Source organism: Felis catus, chromosome C1 (assembly GCF_018350175.1).
Source record: "Felis catus isolate Fca126 chromosome C1, F.catus_Fca126_mat1.0, whole genome shotgun sequence".
Classification (NCBI taxonomy): Eukaryota; Metazoa; Chordata; class Mammalia; order Carnivora; family Felidae; genus Felis; species Felis catus.
This window is the reverse complement of record NC_058375.1, coordinates 51,700,263-51,709,163: the sequence shown is the minus strand read 5'-3', so window position 1 is coordinate 51,709,163 and position 8,901 is coordinate 51,700,263. Positions and strand designations below refer to the sequence as shown.

Below are 8,901 nucleotides of genomic sequence, written 5' to 3'. Positions count from 1 at the left end.
CACTGAATAGCCTACCACAGGCACAAGGGCAGAAATACTTTATTATGGAAATTTATACCATGTTCTTCAAAACAGAAGAATTCAGATTATAGGCATTTTAAAATTTATACAGCTTGTAGAACTCCCAATAATTAACACCAGTTGTATGTTAAGTATGCTCTGGGATGATATTTATAAATGAGACGGTTGACCAACCTTAATAAGAACTTCCTAGATTAAAAATAAAAATTTAAAACTACATTTTAAAATAATGATGATTTCAAGTTGCTTATATGCTAATGTGATTTAACACAGTTTTTTCTTAAGAGGCTTTTAAAATACACCCTCAATTCTATTAAATGCAGGGACGCCATAGGGATGAAGGAGATTTTTAGGTGTTTACAGCAGACTTTTTTTTAAAAAATTATTTATTTTTTAATTTACATCCAAATTGGTTAGCATACAATGCAACAATGATTTCAGGATGTTTACAGCAGACTTTAAATGCAGGGGTTTTTGTTTTGTTTTTTTGTTTTTGTTTGTTTGTTTGTTTTACCCAGACCATAAGGTGCCTTCTAGATTTTTAGTAAGCAGCTACCCTCACCTCCGAGGCTGTTTTTCTTACTTGCTGTTCACTGGTTCCTACCTTTTTTTAAGTTAAGGGACCACCACAATTTTTAAGGGAGCATCACTTTATAAGTGTAAATACTGCATATTGTAATACCCTAATTGCATGGACAAAATCTAATGTAGCCCACTGACAATGGACTTAGGCCAGAAAGGATGAAGAAAGTCCTAGTTTTGCATGGCTATTAAACACCCTATAGTCTATATAAAAATATGCCAAGTTGAGGCTTAATAGTAATAAAATAGTATGGGTAATGCCCTCAATTCTGGCTGAATGAACACTGCCCCCTTATTGGGTAATTGACAAACTACATACTGTAACACACTCCAGAATAGCCCTGCTTTTTCATTATGTTGAACAATAGGTTAACTAGATAACTCTGCACTTGGCAAAATTACTTTCCACTGACTTCAAACCATCTTCTTTTCTCCTCAAGCTACTGCTCCCTGTGATATTTCGGCATTCTCCTCCCCAGCAGTGCACTTTCAAAGCCAGTTACATGCTGGCTCAGTGGTACTCAGATTCTTTCTGTTTTACCTTTCCCCAGGGTCAATTGCCTTTGGGAGGGAACCAATATAGATTAACAGGAAAGATATACTACCTAATTCATGGCATTTAGAGAGGCCTTCAAATGCACACCGGCTCTTCCGGGATTGATGCTGTTTCAATCAGAGTCCTGTCTGCAATTAGTAAATAATTCCCCATTCTGAAAGCAGTCCTTTTAGACAAAATGCAAGCAAAAGGCGTATCTTTAAAGCCCTGGGTATGTCATTTATTTTTTTTTAATGCTTATAGCTAGGGTCACGTTGTCCAGTGGACCAAGCCGTTTGGAGTTCATGAAGAATTTCCCGAAGCATCTCTTCTCTGCCTTCCCATCCACATGAGTCAGCACTGGCCACACCTTCAACAACCCACCCTGTGCGGTTGGGGAGGTAAGTCCTGTTCACTTAATACAGGATATCGATTGATTTATAACAAAGTGATAGATATAACTATTGTCATTGGAATTACACTGAGTTATAGCGACATAGTTTTCTGTTCTACAAGCCACTCCCCATACGTACCATAACTCAAACCCTGCATGACAATAATACTATCTATGAAATTTATATTCATGATTATAAATTAATTCTTTTTTCGGCTGGACCACCAGCAGCATAGACTTGTAATTTCCAAACAGCATTTATGGCATTAACTTGGGAATACTATCCATCAAGTCTGATGACAAATGTGGAAGATGATGGTCTTGCCCGCCTCTGGCTCATGCAGCCTGTTGTGTTAGAGAGGAGAGAAAATGCTATAACAGAGAAGCTGGGGGCCAGTGGCCAGTCTCCTCTGCAGCCTGCCTCGAAAGCAGTGACCACAAACTGTAGAAACAAACTTTCCGCTTCACAAAAAGAGGAAGGATTCACCAGAGACTTTTTGCAGAAATGATCTGAGTCCTGCTGATAATAACAAAAGCTGCTATTAATGGAGAGCATTCCAAGTGTTCTGTATTTATGATCTCAAATCCTGCCTGTAGTCCAACAAGGGGGGTACTATTGTACCAATTCTATAGATAAAAAGACTGAGGGGCAAAGGGCTTGCCAGAGATCATAGAACTCGCAAGCCACAACTTGAATCCACATCCATCTAACTTCAAAGAGTCACGAATTTCCACAGACATGGGTTTTCACGATTGGATTTCCCAAGTGTCACACAGAGTTACCATATTAACAACAACAAAAAGCACCTTAATTTGTTTCAAAGAAAATATAATCATTCTAAATAACTGAGAATAGTTGGACCTCTAATAAAATACCACCCTAATCAGAAGAGTTTAGCAGAGCAGCAGTTACTAACTTAGGTTCTGGGTTCAGACTAACCCAGGTTCAAATCCTGAGGCTGCTACTTACAAGCAGTCACTTAACCTCATTTGGTTGCCAGGCCTGTTAAAAAAAAAGATGGAGACAGGAGAATAATAACAGATGAGGATGTCAGTATTAATGGTGGAAGAATATGTTCACATGGATTTTACATGACAGAAATCAATGTCCAACTCTTGCTCCTCTTGAAATTTTTGAAATTCCACACTGCCTTTGCCCTCAAGACGTTCCATCACACGCACAATCCATCAAACATACCAAGTTCCTCCTGTGTGCCAGGCTCTATAGTAGACATTGGAAATACGGAAATAATAAGGTCAGAAGTTCAGTATAGGATGATCAACAGACACACATAAAAAGAGTTCCAAAACAACGTAAACAGGCTATAACTTGGAAGAGTGCTAGGAACAGGGAAGAGGTTAAGAGCAGGGACAAGAGAGGGCTTTGCTTCCTGTGGGGTCACCCCAGAGGCTGAGTTCAGTGAATGGGTTGAGTTCTCGAGGAAAAGGAAGGTGGAGGTGACAGAAGAGAAGGGCACTATTGGAGGTTTGATGAGGGAAGCAGTGGGTACATGTGGGGGTGGAGGACTGGAGAGGTGATCCTAACAGGTGCCAGGCCACACTCCTCCAGACAGAGAGTAAGAAAGTGCCTGGTCAGTTTCCTGTTACAGGGACAAGCCTGACCCCACCCCCACCCCCAATGGACAAGGGGGCCTTCAGGGTCATCTCCCTTTTTTCTTCCCTCCTTTGAGTCAGGCCCTCTCTTGACTGGTAGCCAGAAGCCCCCCCCCCCCCCCTTTTTCAGGAGATGGCTTTTCTCTCAGGTTCCCACTGGCCCAAATGTCTCTAAAGTCTGGGAGTGGCCTACCCTCTGAGCACTGCTATCTCAGACATCTTCTGGCCAGGTCTCAGACGCAGCCAGCCCATGCTGTCCTCCAGCCCATGCTGTCCATCCAAAAGGTTTCCGCACTGCTCTGAACTAGTGAGGATGCAATTGCAAGGAGTGTGGCCACGGGGCTGTAGAAGCCGCTTGGACCACTGCCCTGAGCCTTCCATAGTTAGCATTCTGCTAGGGACCACGAGGCAGGGGCTGGGCCACCTCCTCAGAGGGGATTAGGGGAAGTAGAAAGACAGGCGTGAACCTGGGTCCCATTGACTCTGCCGCCTGGGGCCATGCAGAGGCATTGGGGATTCCCTTCCCGCTGGAGAAGCTCTTTTCAACAGGCGACAGAGATTCCGTCTGAAGAAGCTTCGAGGGAAAAGAGCCATCTACAAAACAAAGGTCTCCCTGGGGGAGGGCGGAGGTCGAAACCGCCGGAGGAAAACTAATCCCCCTTCGGTTCTCGGAGACCGCGCTTTCTCCTAGAAAACTGCGCCCTAGACCGGGGACATGTGGGTTAGCGGTGCAGGCAGGACCCCAGGCGTCCCGCCGAGTGTTTACACCTCCGGCGGGCGAGGCCTTGCTGCTGCGGACGACCTAGTCTGCTCACACACGCTCCGACCCAGAGCGGTGCTAGAGGTGACTGCCTCAGTGAGCCCCTCTGCGCAGGAGGTCACCCTTTAAGAGCAGCAGGAATAACAGCTCCCATTTTATGAAGCACTGGGCATTAGACACCCTACAGGGCCATTTACAATCCTTTCCAATGCTTACAACTGAGCCTTTTCACTGGTAAACAGAAGGGTCAGAATTCAAATCCCGAGCCATCTGGCTGACAAGCCCTATCCATTGTGTAACACATCTCCCTTTCCCTGAGAAGGGCAAGGAAAAGGCTGGAGACAAGTTAGCGTATCGCCCGCGGGGGCGTTTGTGGGGTGTGTGTGTGTGTGTGTGTGTGTGTGTGTGTGTGTGTGTGTGTGGAATTACCACCCTTGATAGAATGTGGACCTGGACTCACAGCACTACAGGCTTACCTCAACTCTGTCCATACACAAAGGGCTGTCTGATGGAAGAATGTGGGGCTGGTGTGCAAGCTTGGGCAAGTCTAATGTCAACTGTAAAATCAAGGCAACACCTGCTCAACCTGTCACGGGACTGATATAAAGAGAATGAGTGCATTTACAAATGGTGTTCCCTGGAACCCAGGGATGGAGTTTCTCAAGCTTCGGGGCACGTAAAAATCCGCCCCGCCCCCAGGGGGCTTGTTAAAATGCAGGTTCCATGGCCTCCACTAAGAGGTTCTAAATCCAAGTGTCAGTATGGGGTTGGGGAATCTGCATTTTACCTGACATGCCTGGTAATCCTGTAACTGATGAAAGAGAGCAAACCTTAAGGAGCCCTGGCCTGTCTGGGTGGCAGTGCCTCCAAAGGTGGGTATTGGTGGGTTAGGGAAGAGATAGGATACATGGGCAGGATCCAAAGTCCCCCAGCCCAGCTTCACCCAGAATGGTCTGCTTTGATCTCTTTTATACATTGGGTTTTCAAGTAAGATCTCATTTGAAGGAGAATTACATGATTTAAACACAAAAATAAAAAAATAAAAAAGATCTCAATCCACTGCTACCCATGAAGATGCTTTGGGTAAGTTAAAGGTGCTCTCCAGATACGTGTAATTTTAGTCAAACCTTGGCCATCTAAAGCTCTCAGGGAGTGAATCATTCTAGAGAGCCTAATTTTCCTGATAGCATTAAAACTTTTTTCGTAAATGTTAATGGTTTTGTGGGGAATATGTTACACTCTTCCCTGCCTTTTAAGCCAGAGAATAAAGAACATAATTAAACTGTTGTTTGAAAACTCAGGACCACCGATTGGATACTGCGTAGCCATCCCAAAGGTTAGTCTTACCAAGCTTGATGGGAAGGAAGGTGCATTCAGTTCTACGTTCGGTCTCCCTGATGCAGACCAGGGTTTCTGTAACATGGAGTGAAGGCAGAACAACATGGTGAAACAGGAGGGCACCAGGGATTTGGAAGCATGAGCTCCACACTCCCGTCTGCCACCTACGGGCCCTGGGACCCAGAGCATGTCCCTTCACCTTTCTTTATCTGTAAGGTGGGAAGTCAGACCAGGCAATCTGCAGCGTCTGGGGGCCCGGACAGTCTCTAAGGTGGGGTTTTCAAATTCCATTGCCTTCAAGGGCCTAGCAGAAGCCTAGCAGGTGGGGCCGATGGGACACAGGGGAACACAGGGGAGCAAATCCCTGTCCAAAGGCACAGCCCAGTGCAGCATCAAGAAAAGCTGAAAAATCTAGATTTTTCTGTGAAATTCCTGATCTCTTAGATGTTGGTGCCTGTAGTGGATGGGAGGGCTGGCTCACTCACCTTCCATGCCACTGTCCTCTGGACACCTCTTGTCCTTCAGAGACCAGGATATGAAACACTGCATTTCTTGTTTCTTTATAGTCTGGGTTTGGGATTTGAAATCGGTAGTGTTTTGAAAGGCAAAGCGAGGCACAGGCTGTCTTCCAGATCCTGATGTGGAGCCCTAGCTGTAACAAAGTCTGGAAACACAGGTCAGATAGAATTCATCTGTGGGCACCATTAGGCCGGAGTCTCTTCTGGTCTCTTTGGGCCCTAACACTTGTTAGACAGCAGAGCAGCAGCTGCCAGTGTGGACAGCCTCAGGCGGCTGACCTTAGGGAGAAGCGGTCAAATGGCCACCTACATACACCCTCTGGATCTTTCTCTTCAAAGGTCTCCCACTCCCCTCCTCCACTCCTGAGAGACCCTTGGTTGTTCAGAGACTCAGCAGAGAACCCAAAACTCACATTCTCCTCTGGGCCCAATTCTCGTGCCTTCTCCCACAGAGAGGATTAAGGACACACAATTCTATTTTCCAAAGGAGGGCAGAGATCGCTATTCTTCAGGCGGGGTCCTGCCAGGCGGTTGGCATGGAGCCCCCTGCTGCTTCCCTCCATCTCTTTCAGCGTGTTCCAAAGTGAGCAGCTGGGGGCTTCTTAACAGGGGCTCATGTTTCCAACTCTGTTTTCCCCTGAGCTGTCCAAACTGGATTTTATCTGCCCAAGTGGTGTGTGGGTGGAGAGGATTTAGGGACATTGATGGGACGGTCCATTTCACACATAAAAATAGCTGTTATTTACCAAGGGCCTGTTGAGTGCTGGCTATCATTTCTAATTCTCACAACAACCCTGAGGGGCAGATATCACTCTCCCCATTCTACAGATGAGGTAACTGAGGCCCACAAAGTTTAGGGACTTTCCCAGGATCCTACAGATAGTAAGTGGTAGAGTCAAAATTTGAAAGCAAACTCTTTATCTATGATGAACCGAAGTGGTGGGTTACTCTTGGACCCTGAGCAGATTCTTTTTAGAAGTTACCCAAGACACCTGGGTGAGGCCACCAGTGGATTAGACAATGTGATACTGCCTCCTAGTGGTCAGGTCAGTGACACAGCTCCTCGAATGTGGGGCCAGGAGGCCTCTCCCTTTCCTGCTACCCCAGAGGACTGGCAGCTGATTATTTCAAGAAGTGGGCTTGGCCACTCTGGAACGGTGAGGCCTGGGAGCAAGTGAAAGCAGCTGGCTCCCTTTCTCAGGCCCTCTCACCTCTCACGGGGGAGTGGCAAGAGAGCCTGGGGCTGTCAGCCCTTATCAGTGCTGGTCAGAGAGAACACAGCTCTCATTGACTCTCCTCCCTTGTGGGGAGCACCTGCTAAACTTTTTACATTTGTTGTCTCAGTTCCTTTCCCAGGTGGTGATTACCATCCGTCCCTTATTATTCAACCCTCCAGAACTTGGCATGAGAAATCATTTCACATTATACTTTGGAAGGCGATGCTAAGGACACTATAGTTGTCCCGATTTGAACAGCTTAATCCTCTTGAGACCTTTGCTTTACTATGATTATATACATTGTAATATCATGTATATATTGCATATAGTCCCTTTTGAAACTTCTAGCAAACTTTTCCCAATTCAACACAATTTCTCTTATTTTTTAAATGCAAAGGAAATATTAGCACCCCTTCCCTGATAAAAATAGCTGCCACTGAGACCGTCCTCTGATGGATCACCTGGGCTGAGGATTTGGGGCCCCAGACACCTGACACCTTTCCTCCAGGAGCACATGTATCCCACACTCTGTCATGCCAATTAGCTAAACAAAAGGTTTGTCTCTCCCTCTCTTGAAAATGCACATTTCCCTGTTCTAAGCATGTGTGTTGTTAGATGATGTGGGTCTCAGCAGGAGCTCTTCCAGCCCCTGGTGACTTTGAGTGGCAGCAACATTCTCTGCTGAGAGTGAGAATCCTTACATGGCCAGGCCACCTGCTACTGTTGCTTCCATAATGATCTCAGCAGCACAGAAGTCCTGATTTTAAAAAACAATATTCATTCTAGTGGTTCCATAGAAAACCATGAATTTGCATATTCCTTTCCACCTCAAAACTGTATGTTTTGCTTCAACCTAGAAAATAAATTACTTCGTGACACTTTTTTGACCTTTTATTTAAGAGTGTCTCCAGTCAGGGTGCTTGTGTGGCTCAGTAGGTTAAGCACCCAGCTCTTAGTTTCAGTTCAGGTCAGGATCTCGCAATTCGTGAGTTTGAGCCCCACATCGGGCTCTGCGCTGACAGTGTGGAGCCTACTTGGGATTCTTTCTCTCTCTTTCTCTCTCTCTCTCTCTCTCTCTCTCTCTCTCTCTCTCTCTCTGCCCCTTCCATGCTTGTGCTCTCTTTCTCTCTCAAAATAAATAAACATGAAAAAATTAAAAAAAAAAAAGAGTATCTCCTGTCTTCTTCATTTAAGATGCATTTTTCCATTCCAAAGCCTAGCTATCTCCTAAGCAAGCTTTGGGTTCTGCTCAGGTATTGCCTTCTTTGGGAAGTCCTCAACTGCTGGGGATAAGTTCTGTCCCTTCCCACCCTGCCCTGTGATTGGGTAGCACAGGGGTTTACTGAGAAAAGCCAAACAATGTAATTAAGGTGAAAGTATACACATGCATCTACATGTAAAACTCAAGAATCAATAAAACTTGAGATAAGTAACTTCTGATTTTTTTTTCAACACTTTTTATTTATTTTTGGGACAGAGCGAGACAGAGCATGAACGGGGGAGGGGCAGAGAGAGAGACACAGAATCGGAAACAGGCTCCAGGCTCTGAGCTATCAGCCCAGAGCCCAACGCGGGGCTCAAACTCCTGGACCGCGAGATCGTGACCTGGCTGAAGTCGGACGCTTAACCGACTACGCCACCCAGGCGCCCCAAGTAACTTCTGATTTTAAGGGAAGCTATAGCTCATGTAGGTGAGCATCAGAACCTTAAAGCCATTTAAATGTTTTATGTTACTAAATTGGTAGTTGTAGCTCCCTTTTTAAAAATTGACTTTCTGATAACACTAGCAAGAACCATACTGAAAAATGTTACTTGCCCAAGGGACCACAAATAAATACTTGCTTAAATGAAAGTAAAGAAATGTAATTAACTGTATGAAGTTATACTAAATGATTTCTCCAGGAAGCCAATGGGAAATTATA

At 45.4% G+C, this 8,901-nt stretch overlaps 1 long non-coding RNA gene across 1 annotated transcript in view; it reads left to right on the top strand.

Annotated features, from left to right (window-relative positions):
• The first annotated feature begins 259 nt into the window (after positions 1 to 259).
• Positions 260 to 8,901, top strand: part of LOC123379642 — a 31,652-nt gene continuing 23,010 nt past the window's right edge. Inside the window, exon 1 of the long non-coding RNA XR_006584354.1 lies at positions 260 to 1,539. This is a non-coding gene — a long non-coding RNA (uncharacterized LOC123379642). The remainder of the gene's footprint in view (positions 1,540 to 8,901) is intronic.